General features: G+C 47.1%; 1 protein-coding gene across 1 annotated transcript in view; it reads right to left on the reverse strand.

Annotated features, from left to right (window-relative positions):
• fstl1b (follistatin-like 1b) overlaps positions 1 to 13,385 on the reverse strand; it is a 127,018-nt gene that overhangs the window by 95,309 nt on the left and 18,324 nt on the right. The gene's annotated exons all lie outside the window — the stretch shown is intronic.

A 13,385-nucleotide genomic window follows, 5' to 3' on the forward strand; every position in this document is an offset into this window, starting at 1 on the left:
AGGTAAGGCTTTTGTAGTGGTTGATTAAAAAAAATCACTAAATTACAGCTAATTAAATAAAGCAGGGATGATGCAGGATCAGGTGATGAGCTGTAGCTGCAGGATGTGGGAGGTGGTGGACAACACTGCGGTTCTGCAGCAAGTGTTGAGGAACTCTGGCTCAAAGCTGATGACCTGGAATCTGAGCTTCAGACACTGCGGCACTTCAGGGAGGGGGAGAGTTACCTGGATTCTCTGTTTCAGGAGGTCGTCACACCCTGCCTCAAATTCGGTCTGTGGTCAGGGATAAGAGGGTGTGACTATGAGTGACGCAGGTAGTGGGATCCAAGAGACAGTGCTGGAGAAACCTCAGCCCTTGAGCTTGTCCAACAGGTTTGAGATGTGTGGTGAACTATGTGCCTGTCGGGACACGCCCCTGCTGACTGTTCCTGTGGCTCCTCCCACAGGCCCCTGTATAAAGGAGACCTGCGGCCTGAAGATCGGCCTCAGTCTCCAGGACCTTGTATGATAGACACTCACTCCTGGTTCCTTCTCCCAGTCAATAAAAGCCGATATCTCGCCTACGTCTCAGTGTGAGTTATTGATGGTGCATCAATTTTATTGACTGGAAGTTTTAAAACATGGAACCCGTTTTGCGTCCGGACCGGTTGGATTTGGACCCTCAAGACCCTGACGCAGCTCTCGCTTTTGAACACTGGCTTGCATGCTTCCAATCGTACTTGGCGGAGCTTCGTGCGACTGAACCCGCCGTTATGCACAGAATCCTACTCTCGAGGGTCTCCTCCAAAGTTTACTCCTTTATCCGGGACCTGCCGACCTACGAAGGGGCACTGGACGCCCTCAAACGACAGTACCTGCGGCCGGTGAACACCGTCTACGCAAGACATCGCTTAGCTACCCGGCAACAGCGGCCTGGCGAATCGTGCGCTGAGTTTCTCCGAGCACTACAGACACTCGTCCGAGCTTGTGACTGCAAGACGCTCACGGCAGAACAGCATGCGGAGCTGCTGGTGCGAGACGCCTTTGTGACGGGACTGAGGTCAGTGTACATGCGCCAGCGACTGCTGGAGAACTCGGATCTTACCTTAAGCTCGGCGATAGAGAAGGCCAACGCTCTAGAAGCTGCGCGGCATAACGCCGACGCTGTCCAGTCGCGCGATTCCCCGCCGGTTTCGTGGACGCCTCAGACCCCGCCACCGCCGGCTCCCGGGAGCGAATTCGCCAACGCCGCCGCCAGTCGCGATTCCACGAGCTCCCCGACCCAGACCACGGCTGTGGCCCGTAAGAAACTTGTGCTTTGTTATTTCTGTGGCCAAAAGAAACATCCTCGACAACGCTGTCCAGCGCGAGAAGCGACCTGCTCCAGCTGCGGAAAGCGGGGCCACTTCGCCAAGGTCTGTAAGTCTCAACCTCGAGCGGAGTGCAGCGCTGCGGGTGAAACGTGGGGGCCGCCATCTTGCATGCCGGGATGTGGGCGGCCATCTTTGTCGACGTCAGCACGCCCCGCCCCCGATCCTCGGATGCTGACCGGGTACCCCGGATGTGAGCGGCCATCTTTGTCGGCGTCAGCATGCCCCGCCCCCGACCCTCCGATGCTGACCGGGTACCCCGACGGCGATCCAACTCTGGCCACTGTGACTCTCGACCAAAGCGCCCCACACCAGCTTGCAAGATCCATGATGGACATCCAGGTGGAGGGGCATTGGACTGGATGCCTGTTTGACACGGGCAGCACTGGGAGTTTTATTCACCCGGACACAGTGCAACGCTGCGGACTTGCAACGCGGCCGGTCAGTCGGAGGTTCCATTTGGCCTCTGGGTCGCAGTCCGCAGACATCCGGGCGGGTTGTGTAGCGACTTTGGTGGTGCAAGGCACAGTATATCGGGACTTTGAACTGCTGGTCATGCCTAATCTGTGTGCACCTGTGCTATTGGGGCTGGACTTCCAGAGCCATCTCGAAAGTGTGACTATGGTATACGACGGGCCCCTCCCACCACTCACTGTCAAGAATCCTCAGTTTTGTGGGACTTCTTCACATGCCCCGCTACTGACCACACACACACACGGACACACACATCCCATCCAGAACCAGGCCAACAGCTGCGCTACCGACACTTGCAGCCTCTCCACTCTCAAGATCCCTCCCCCACCGCTGTTCGCCAACCTGACCCCCGACTGTAAACCTGTGGCAACCAAAAGCAGGAGGTACAGCGCGGGGGACCGGGCCTTCATTCAGTCGGAGGTGCAGCGGCTGCTCAGGGAGGGGATCATTGAGCCGAGCACAAGCCCTTGGAGGGCCCAGGTGGTTGTTGTTCGGACTGGGCAGAAAAATAGGATGGTGGTGGACTATAGTCAAACCATCAATAGGTTTACGCAGCTTGACGCATACCCCCTACCCCGCATCGCGGATATGGTCAACCAGATTGCTCAGAATAAGGTGTACTCGACAATAGATCTGAAATCCGCTTATCACCAGCTCCCCATCTGCCCAGAGGACCGCCCCTACACCGCCTTCGAGGCGGGCGGCCGGCTCTATCACTTCCTGCGCGTCCCTTTCGGTGTCACGAATGGTGTCTCTGTCTTCCAGAGGGAAATGGACCGGATGGTGGACCAGTACCAACTGCAGGCCACATTTCCCTATCTGGATAACATCACCATCTGTGGTCATGACAGGCCAGATCACGACGCCAACCTCCAACGGTTTCTCCAAGTGGCCGCAGCTCTGAACCTTACTTATAACAGGGACAAGTGTGTTTTTGGTACCACCCGCCTTGCTATAGTTGGGTATGTCGTGGAAAACGGGGTTATTGGGCCTGATCCCGAACATATGCGCCCCCTGTTAGAGCTCCCTCTTCCCACCACTCTCAAGGCCCTCAGACGGTGCCTGGGGTTTTTTTCCTATTACGCCCAATGGGTCCCCCATTACGCAGACAAGGCTCGCCCCCTGGTCAAGTCTACCTCGTTTCCCCTCTCTGCTGAGGCCTGCTCGGCCTTCAACTGCATTAAAGCGGACATTGCCAAAGCTACGATGCATGCAGTGGACGAGACCGCTCCCTTCCAAGTGGAGTGTGATGCCTCCGATTTCGCTCTGGCTGCTACCCTTAATCAGGAAGGCAGACCAGTAGCATTCTTTTCTCGCACCCTCCAAGGCTCTGAAATTCGGCACTCCGCGGTGGAGAAAGAAGCCCAGGCCATAGTGGAGGCTGTTAGGCACTGGAGGCACTATCTTGCTGGCAAAAGATTCACTGTGCTGACCGACCAGCGCTCGGTTGCGTTCCTGTTCAGCAACCAACAGCGGGGCAAGATCAAAAATGATAAGATTTTGCGGTGGAGGATAGAACTCTCCACCTACACCTATGATATCCTGTACCGGCCTGGCAGACTCAATGAGCCCCCTGATGCCCTATCCCGGGGAACATGTGCTAGCACACAGCTCGACCAGCTGTACGCCCTTCATGCACAACTTTGCCATCCGGGGGTCACCCGATTTTACCATTTTGTGAAAGCTCGGAACCTGCCGTACTCCCTGGAGGACATCAGGACGATGACCAGGGACTGCCAAATTTGTGCCGAGTGCAAACCGCACTTCTACTGTCCTGACACGGCACAACTTGTCAAGGCCACCCGCCCTTTTGAACGCCTGAGTGTTGACTTTAAGGGCCCCCTTCCCTCCACTGACCGCAATGTCTATTTTCTCAGTGTTATTGACGAGTTCTCACGGTTCCCCTTTGCCATCCCCTGCCCCGACACCACTGCCACGTCCGTCATAAAAGCCCTGCGCCAGCTCTTCACTCTGTTCGGGTATCCCTGCTATATCCACAGTGATAGAGGGTCCTCCTTTATGAGTGAGGAGCTGCGCCAGTACTTGCTAGCTAGGGGCATTGCTACCAGTCGGACCACGAGTTATAATCCCCGGGGTAATGGCCAGGTAGAGCGGGAGAATGCCACAGTGTGGAAGGCCACACTTTTAGCCCTTAAGTCCAAAGGGTTGCCGGTCTCTCGATGGCAGGAGGTCCTCCCTGAGGCACTGCACTCTATCCGCTCTCTGTTATGTACGTCCACCAATGCCACCCCTCACGAACGCCTATTCTCTTTTCCCAGGAAGTCTGTCACTGGGACCACCCTACCAGTTTGGCTGACGTCCCCGGGGCCAGTGCTGCTCCGGAAACATGTGAGGAGCAATAAATACTCCCCGCTGGTGGAGAGGGTTCACCTTCTCCATGCGAACCCCCAGTATGCTTACGTGGTCTTGCCTGATGGGCGGGAGGACACGGTCTCCATCCGCGACCTGGCACCCGCAGGTGCAGCAGACCACTACCCTGAAGGCTCTCCGGTAACTGTGAACCCTGCACCAGAGGTGACACCGTACTCACCAGGCCCTACACAGACTCCTCACGACACTTGTATACCGGGCGTTTCGTACGCATTTATACCAGGCGCCTCGCACATGCATGAGGGATCACCGGCGCCTAGTGGGCAAGAACACGCGCAACCCCCGTCCCCTGTGCAATCGCCAATGTTGCCGGCACCTATGCGGTCACAGCCGGTGCTACGTAGATCGCAGCGACAGATTCGACCGCCTGATCGGCTTGACTTGTAAGAACCTTCGCTACATGAGGACTTTTTCAAACGAAGGGGGGGTGAATGTGGTGAACTATGTGCCTGTCGGGACACGCCCCTGCTGACTGCTCCTGTGGCTCCTCCCACAGGCCCCTGTATAAAGGAGACCTGCGGCCTGAAGATCGGCCTCAGTCTCCAGGACCTTGTATGATAGACACTCACTCCTGGTTCCTTCTCCCAGTCAATAAAAGCCGATATCTCGCCTACGTCTCAGTGTGAGTTATTGATGGTGCATCAAGATGCTTGCTCCCTGTGTGGATGAGAGTGGGGGCTGTAGAAAGGATGAGCAACGTAACTGTGGCACCGTAGTTCAGGGAACCATTCAAGATGGGGGAAGAGAAGAAATGTAGTGGTTATTGGGGACGAGCACAAGGGTCAAAGTAAAATCCTACAGAAGAAAATAATATGTAAAAAAAAACTAAATTAATATAACCATTTTTTTCTTGGCACTGAGATTTCAATATCTTCTGCAGTGAAAAGACCAATGCGTGAAAAAGGTTAGTCACTGAAAATGCCTGTCTTAAATTTGACTGGCTTAGGATTATTTCTTCGAAAGCTATGGTCTTAAATATAAACAGTGGAAAATAGAAAGGTATGAGGAGTGCGTTGGCTAGGATCCTTTCCTACCTCAGGCATTGCCTCCGTATTACTGATCCTATAATTGAATCCCTCAAGATAGCACCATCAAACATGGTTTTGCATTGACTTTATTTTCTAAGACGGATATTGGAACAGCATGCTACTGAACCTACAAGGGAATGTGCTATCTTAGATCCCGTCCCGTGCAATGAGACGGGTAAAATCAATGATCTTGTAGTTAGGGATCCTCTTGGACAGAGTGATCACAGTATGAGTGAGTTTCTCATACAAATGGAGGGAGCAATAGTTTGATCTAAAACTAGAGTATTATGCCTAAACAAGACAGCCTACATTGGGATGAGAGAGGATTTGGCTAGTGTAGACTGGCCAAATATGGTGCAACAGTTGAGGAACAGTGGAAGTCTTTCAAAGATTTTTCCACAGTTCTCAACAAAAGTATATTCCAGTTGAAAGCAAGGACAGTAAGAGTAGGGAGAGCCAGCCTTGGATAACTAAGGAAATCTAAGAATAACTAAGAAGGCATCAAGCTAAAAGCTCGTGTATACAAAGTCACCAGGAGTAGTAGGAAACTGGAAGATTGGGAAAACTTCAAAAAGCAACAAAGAACCACTAAACCAGCAATAAAGAAAGGGAAGATAGATTATGAGATTAAACTAGCACAAACAAATAGTATTTTTTAAGTAATTATATAAAGCAGAAAGGGTGGCTAAAGTGAACGTAGGTTCCTTGGAGGACAAGGAGGAGGAATTGATACTGGGTAATGAGGAAAGAGCTGAGGCTTTGTATGACTATTTTGTGTTGGGTTTTTTTTTGTTTTTTTAATTTTTTTTAAACGATGGAGGACATGTCTAACATGCCAAAGAGACATGATATGGATGTGGTGGGAGGTGAGGACCTCGATACAATAGCAGTCACTGAAGACATAGTGCTGAGCAAACTTGTGGGCCTGAAAACAGGCAAATCCCCTGGTGCTGATGGAATGCATCCCAGGGTACTGAAATAAATGGCAGAAGTTATAGCAGAGGCTTTGGTGATAATTTACCAAAATTCTCTGGACTCCGGGCAGGTTCCCGCAGATTGGAAGACAGCGAATGTCACACCACGATTCAAAAAAAAAATGTAGGCAAAAGGCAGGTAACTATAGGCCAGTTAGTGTAACATCTGTGATTGGGAACATACTTGAAGCTATCATTAAAGAAACAGCGACGCATCTGGAAAGAAATAGATCCATCAGGCAGACACAGCATGGATTCAGCAAAGGCTGACCCTGCTTGACAAACTTACTGGAATTCTTTGAGTATATAATGAGCGCAGTGGATGGAGGGGAACAGAACGATGTTATTTACTTGGATTCCAGGTATTTGATAAGGTGCTGCATAAAACACTTATCCATAAGATGAGGATACATGAAGTTGAGGGTGGTGTATTAGCATGGATAGAGGACTGGTTAACTACTAGAAAGCAGAGAGTTGGGATACATGGGTGTAACTCTGGTTGGCAATCAGTGGTGGGTGGCATGCCACAGGGGTCGGTGCTGGGCCTGCAACTGTTCACAATATACATTACCAATCTGGAAGAGGGGACTAAGTATAGTACATCGAAATTGAGTGGAAAAGCAAATTGTGCAGAGGATATAGAGAGTCTGCAGAGAGATATAGATAGGTTAAAGGAGTGGGCAGGGGTCTGGCAGATGGAATACAATGTTGGTAAATGTGAAGTCATCCACTTTGGAAGGAAAAGTGAAAGAGCAGATTATTACTTAAATGGTAAAAGATTGCAGCATGCTGCTGTGCAGAGAGACTTGGGAGTGCTTGTGCATGAATCACAAAAGGTTGGTTTGCAGGTGCAGCAAGCCATCAAGAATGCAAATGGAATGTTGGCCTTCATTAATAGAAGGATTGAATTTAAGAGCAGGTAGGTTAGGCTGTAACTGTACAGGGTACCAGTGCGGCCGCATCTGGAGTACTGTGTGTAGTTCTGGTCTCTTTACTGAGAAAGGATAAACTAGCATTGGAGGTGGTGCAGAGGAGGTTCACCAGGTTGATTCCAGAGATGAGGGGATTAGACTACGAGGAGAGATTGAACTGCCTGGGACTGTACTCATTGGAATTCAGAAGGATGAAAGGAAATCTTACAGAAACATAGAAAATTAGGAAAGGGATAGATAAGATAGAGCAGGAAAATTGTTTCCATTGGTAGATGAGACTAGAACTAGGGGACATATCCTCAAGATTCGAGGAAGTAAATTTAGGAAAGATGAGGAGGAGCTGTTTTTCCCAAAGAGTGATGAATCTGAAATTCTCAGCCCAATGAAGCAGGTAAGGCTACCTCAGCAAATATATTTAAGACAAGGTTGGGTAGATTTTTGCATTCTAGGGGAATTAAGGGTTATGGGGGAAAGGCAGATTGTAACGTTCTCCTTCGGGTGTACTAATAACACCGAATTCAACGTCCGGATAAACCACAGTCAATGAAACCAGATCGCAGTAAGATTAACCATTTACTGTTCACTCTTCACATTAACATATGGTGAAAACTGTTGATAAAACAATATAAGATTGATACAGTATTTGTTCCTTCCTTAATATCACATTTCAAGTGTAAATACTTGCAAAGGTGACTATAACTACATTACACTAAGGTGCAGTATACAGGGAGAGTTTACCTGCTCCATTGACTACTTTAAATACACTTCCATGCAAAGTATCCGCGACTCTTTAACTAACGAAAGCATAAACATTATCTACCGTCGTTACTTCTAACAGGATCGGCATTAACATCTTAGTTCAATATATCGATTATCTATTAACTTACAGCGTTGCTCTCACTGTGATTTCTCATGCCTGCAAACAACTTCTGCTCAGGTGAGCCTCGTGGAAAGCCCCCACCCTCGCGCTAATTTCAAACCGGTGTTTTCCCACAAGACGCGGCGAAACCGGATGTGACGTCATCGCATGCCGATATATTTTACATGCAATGAATATACTTTAAACACTTCTAATTCTAACTAGAAAATACTATTGAATGAATTACTAAGCGAAAATATTATAAACTAAATAACTGTCGTAAAGACAGCACACTCCCCGCTTGACCTTCGTAAGGTCACAATGAGCAGAGTACAAACTTAGTCTCTTAATCAGTCATTGGGTAGAAGTAGAATAACTTCTGTAACTGGCCTTTGGTAAATTTTCACATCGCCTTGGTCGGTAGTCTTCAATTCGATCTTCCTGACATGTCCATCCTCGCTAGGGAATGTAACAGTGATTCTGGCCATTGGCCAGCTGTTGCGGGTGGCTTGCTTGTCCCTGAGCAGGACTAAGTCTTCAACTTGAAGATTCCTTCGGGGTTCTGTCCACTTTTGTCTCTGTTGCAACAAAGGTAGATATTTTTGTCTCCAGCAAGGCCAGAACTGATTTGCCAGAGCCTGAACTTGTCTCCATTGCTTTGTGTACAAATCCTTGTCTGAGAAGTCTCCTGGTGGAGGAGGTGCTCCCGCCTTCTGCATAAGGAGCGTTGATGGCGAAAGTATAAAGGGGTTTTCTGGGTCAGAAGACACAGGTAGGAATGATTGTGCGTTTATAATGGCTGTGACCTCTGCCATTAGGGTGCACAGTACCTCGTGGGCCAATCGGGTGTGTTGCTGCATCTCAGGTTTCCTTTTCCGGGTTTTCCGTAAGGACGTGAACTGTTTGACTGCCTGCTCTTTGTTATCTGGTGAGCGCTGGCATGGTTCTCTGATAGGCAATGGGGCAACCCCATTATTTGCTTCATCTCTGAAGACCTTGGTGTCTTTGGGTTTTAAAGAAATGGTATCTTGAGCTGATTGTGCAAGTTTGTTTCCGTGCTTGGTTTGAACAAAAACTGACTGACCTAGCGTCTCGTCGGTTACTTTACGCTTGGTAATGTCTTGTTGTGCTTCTTTAGGGTACACCTCAGTGAGGCAGATCTCGGAACAAGAACGGCTTGACTGAGTTTGACCGCAAACTTCTGTACAGTTCGAGCTGACAATTGTTGTCCTGGAGTGAACCTCTCCCTCCCCACCGTCCTGTTGTGGGGGTGAAGGAGCGTTGTCGGTTCTTTCATTCTTGACTTCATCACGGAGCCGTGAGGGTAAATTTCCTTCCTCGTATGGATGTGATGCAATCGTGACTCTCTGAGGTTCCTCGTAGCTGGGGAAGTTATCAAATATGTATGGAGAGGGGAGACGAGCCTGCCTGTCTATTTGATATTGTACATAGTCGCTTGTGCGTTCCAGTCTGGTCCCTTCTAAAGTAGATCTTACTGCGGTCAGATCACGCGACCCTTCAGCTTCTTCTATGTACTTTGCTTCCGCCATGGCAGCTTCTTCTTCTCTTTCTCGCTGCAGCACTTGCAACTCTGTCGATATTTTTGCCATTTCCAACTGGGTTTCGGCTTCTCTGGCGGCCTCTTCTCTTTGTCTGGCAGCCTCTTCGGCTTCTCTGGCGGCCCTTTCTTTCTGGATTACGGCTTCTCTGGCAGCCTCTTCTCTTTGTCTGGCGGCCCTTTCTTTCTGGATTTCGGCTTCTCTGGCAGCCCTTTCTTTCTGGATTTCGGCTTCTCTGGTGGCCAGTTTCATTTTCAAAACTGCTTCTTGTCTGGCATAACGCAGTAGCACCTTGGCGGCTTCTGCCTTTCTGGCGGCCCTTTCGGCTTCTTGTTTGGCGTAACGCAGTCGCACCTTGGCGGCTTCTGCCTTGGCTCTTGCCTGGGTGGACTTACTTGATGTCGGTTTACCGCCCTTGTCGCTGGGCGGCGTCGACTTGATGCTGGATCGAGCTGACATTGCAGCACTTGAAACACCTGATAATGCCGCTTTTTCACTGTAACGTTCTCCTTCGGGTGTACTAATAACGCCGAATTCAACGTCGAGATAAACCACAGTCAATGAAACCAGATCGCAGTAAGATTAACCATTTACTGTTCACTCTTCACATTAACATATGGTGAAAACTGTTGATAAAACAATACAAGCAAAGTATCCGCGACTCTTTAACTAACGAAAGCATAAACATTATCTACCGTCGTTACTTCTAACAGGATCGGCATTAACATCTTAGTTCAATATATCGATTATCTATTAACTTACAGCGTTGCTCTCACTGTGATTTCTCATGCCTGCAAACAACTTCTGCTCAGGTGAGCCTCGTGGAAAGCCCCCACCCTCGCGCTAATTTCAAACCGGTGTTTTCCCACAAGACGCGGCGAAACCGGATGTGATGTCATCGCATGCCGATATATTTTACATGCAATGAATATACTTTAAACACTTCTAATTCTAACTAGAAAATACTATTGAATGAATTACTAAGCGAAAATATTATAAACTAAATAACTGTCGTAAAGACAGCACACAGATCATGGCCATGATCTTATTAAATGGCAGAGCAGGCTCGATGGGCCAGATGGCCTACTCTTGCTCCTATTTCTTATGTTCTTATGTAATAGATTACAAGACATCAGCAATTCTGTACAAATGCTTTCTCTGAAATATGCTACCTTAATGTCACAAAGTAGGTCCAATTTAGGAGATATATAACTGAAGTCAGAAGTTTACATACACCTCAACCAAATACATTTAAACTCAGTTTTTCACAATTCCTGACATTTAATCTTAGAAAACATTCCCCGTCTTAGGTCAGTTAGGATCACTATTTTACTTTAAGAATGTGAACTGTCAGAATAATAGTAGAGAGAATGATTTATTTCAGCTTTTATTTCTTCCACTTTCCCAGTGAGTTAGAAGTTTACATACACTTTGTTAGTATTTGGTAGCATTGCCTTTAAGTTGTTTAACTTGGGTCAATCATTTTGGGTAGCCTTCCACAAGCTTTTCACAATTAAGTTGCTGGAATTTTGTTCCATTCCTCCAGACAGAACTGGTGTAACTGAGTCAGGTTTGTAGGCCTCCTTGCTCGCACATGCTTTTCAGTTCTGCCCACAAATTTTCTATCGGACTGAGGTCAGAAAACGATTGTCAAGCTTGGTTCATCCTTGGAAGCAAATTCCAAATGCCAGAAGGTACTACATTCATCTGTACAAATAACAGTATGCAAGTATAAACACCATGGGACCATGCAGCCGTAATACCACTCAGGAAGGAGATGCACTTTATCTCCTTGAGATGAACATACTTTGGCATGAAAAGTGCAAATCAATCCCCAAACAACAGCAAAGGACCTTGTGAAGATGCTGGAGGAAACAGGTAGACAAGTATCTATATCTACAGTAAAACAAGTCCTATATCGACATAACCTGAAAGGCTGCTCAGCAAGGAAGGAGCCACTGCTCCAAAACCACCATAAAAAAGCCAGACTACAGTTTGCAAGTGCACATGAGGATAAAGATCTTACTTTTTGGAGAAATGTACTCTGGTCTGATGAAACAAAAATTGAACTGTTTGGCCATAATGACTATTGATATGCTTGGAGGGAAAAGGGTGAGGCTTGCATTCCAACCGTGAAGCATGCGGGGGGGGGGGGGGAGCATCATGTTGTGGGGGTGCTTTGCTTCAGGAGGGGTTGGTGCACTTCACAAAATAGTTGGCATCATGAAGAAGGAATATTAAATGGATATATTGAAGCAACATCTCAGACATCAGCCAGGAAGTTAAAGCTCAGTTGCAAATGGGTCTTCCAAATGGACAATGACCCCAAGCATACCTCCAAAGTAGTGGCAAAATTGCTTAAGGACAACAAAGCCAAGGTATTGGAGCGGCCATCATAAAGCCCTGACCTCAATCCGACAGAAAATTTGTCTGCAGAACTGAAAAAGTGTGTGTGAGCAAGGAGGCCTACAAACCTGACTCAGTTACACCAATTCTGTCTGGAGGAATGGAACAAAATTGCAGCAACTTATTGTGAAAAGCTTGAGGAAGGCGCTACCCAAAATGATTGACCCAAGTTGAACAATTTAAAGGCAATGATACCAAATACTAACAAAGTGTATATAAACTTCTAACTCACTGGGGAAGTGATGGAAGAAATAAAAGCTGAAATAAATCATTCTCTCTACTATTATACACATTCTTAAAGTAGTGATCCTAACTGACCTAAGACAGGGAATGTTTTCTATGATTAAATGTCAGGAATTGTGAAAAACTGAGTTTAAATGTATGTGGCTGAGGTGTATGTAAACTTCTGACTTCAACTGTAGATTGAATTCAAATACAGGAATAGGCCATATGGCCCCACAAAGTTTCTCAGCAATTTGATATGATTACGGCTAAATTTTTCTTTGCGATAAGTACACCTCCTTGTCTGTTTACTACTTACCTTGAATCTTTCACATTTCAAATTTCTACCTCAACCCTGAACATAGTCAATGACTCAGTCTTCACAGGTCTCTGGGTAGAGAATTCCAAGAAAAAATTATGACCCTCAAAGAAAAAGATTCGTCTTGTGTCCACCATAAATGGGCAATCTGTCATTCAGAAACTATGCTCCCAAGTTCTGTATATTCAGACCCCACGATGCTACCCTGCATAGTGCTGATTCATTACAACATGGTTATTCAATTCTTTATTGGAATTTTTATAAGTGGCAAAAACTCATTCTAAACACTTAAAACTTCTCAAGAATAGCCTCCATTTCCATTACAGTAAACATTCGGTCAGCCAATGAGAGCGTTCTACATACGCTCCAATTTACTCACAGCCAATCACGTATAGTTTACACTTTACCTGCCCGGTGTGTAAATGTTCTTGCTCCCTTGCCAATTTATTCAATTTTTTCACCCATGTCTGTAAAACGGCCTGCAATTTCCAGTGAAGGTAGTACACCTATAATGTCTAGGAAAAGTATTAGCATGAAGTGAAACTGCAAGTGATCTGCATTTGGAAGCTGGTGAGCCTCAGGTTGATGTTGGCTTTGAAACTGGCTACATCAATGAACTGAACAATCATTTAAAATGCAGACAAGATAAAAGCTTCTGCAACAATGACCTCAAAGATATCAATGAAGGTGACTCGTTCAAAGGAGCCATTTGCCTTGGAAAAAAAATGGAAAATAGACTAAATATAAGGGTGGATGACCAAACAATGAAATATGCCCCCAAGCCAACTGATAATAATGGAAAAGGCAAGAAGCAACTTCAATCATATTCAAGAAGATAAGTCGGTAACATTCACAGTCAGCAAAGGTTGGCT

The sequence above is a fragment of the Hypanus sabinus genome, chromosome 4, assembly GCF_030144855.1.
Source record: "Hypanus sabinus isolate sHypSab1 chromosome 4, sHypSab1.hap1, whole genome shotgun sequence".
Taxonomy (NCBI): domain Eukaryota; kingdom Metazoa; phylum Chordata; class Chondrichthyes; order Myliobatiformes; family Dasyatidae; genus Hypanus; species Hypanus sabinus.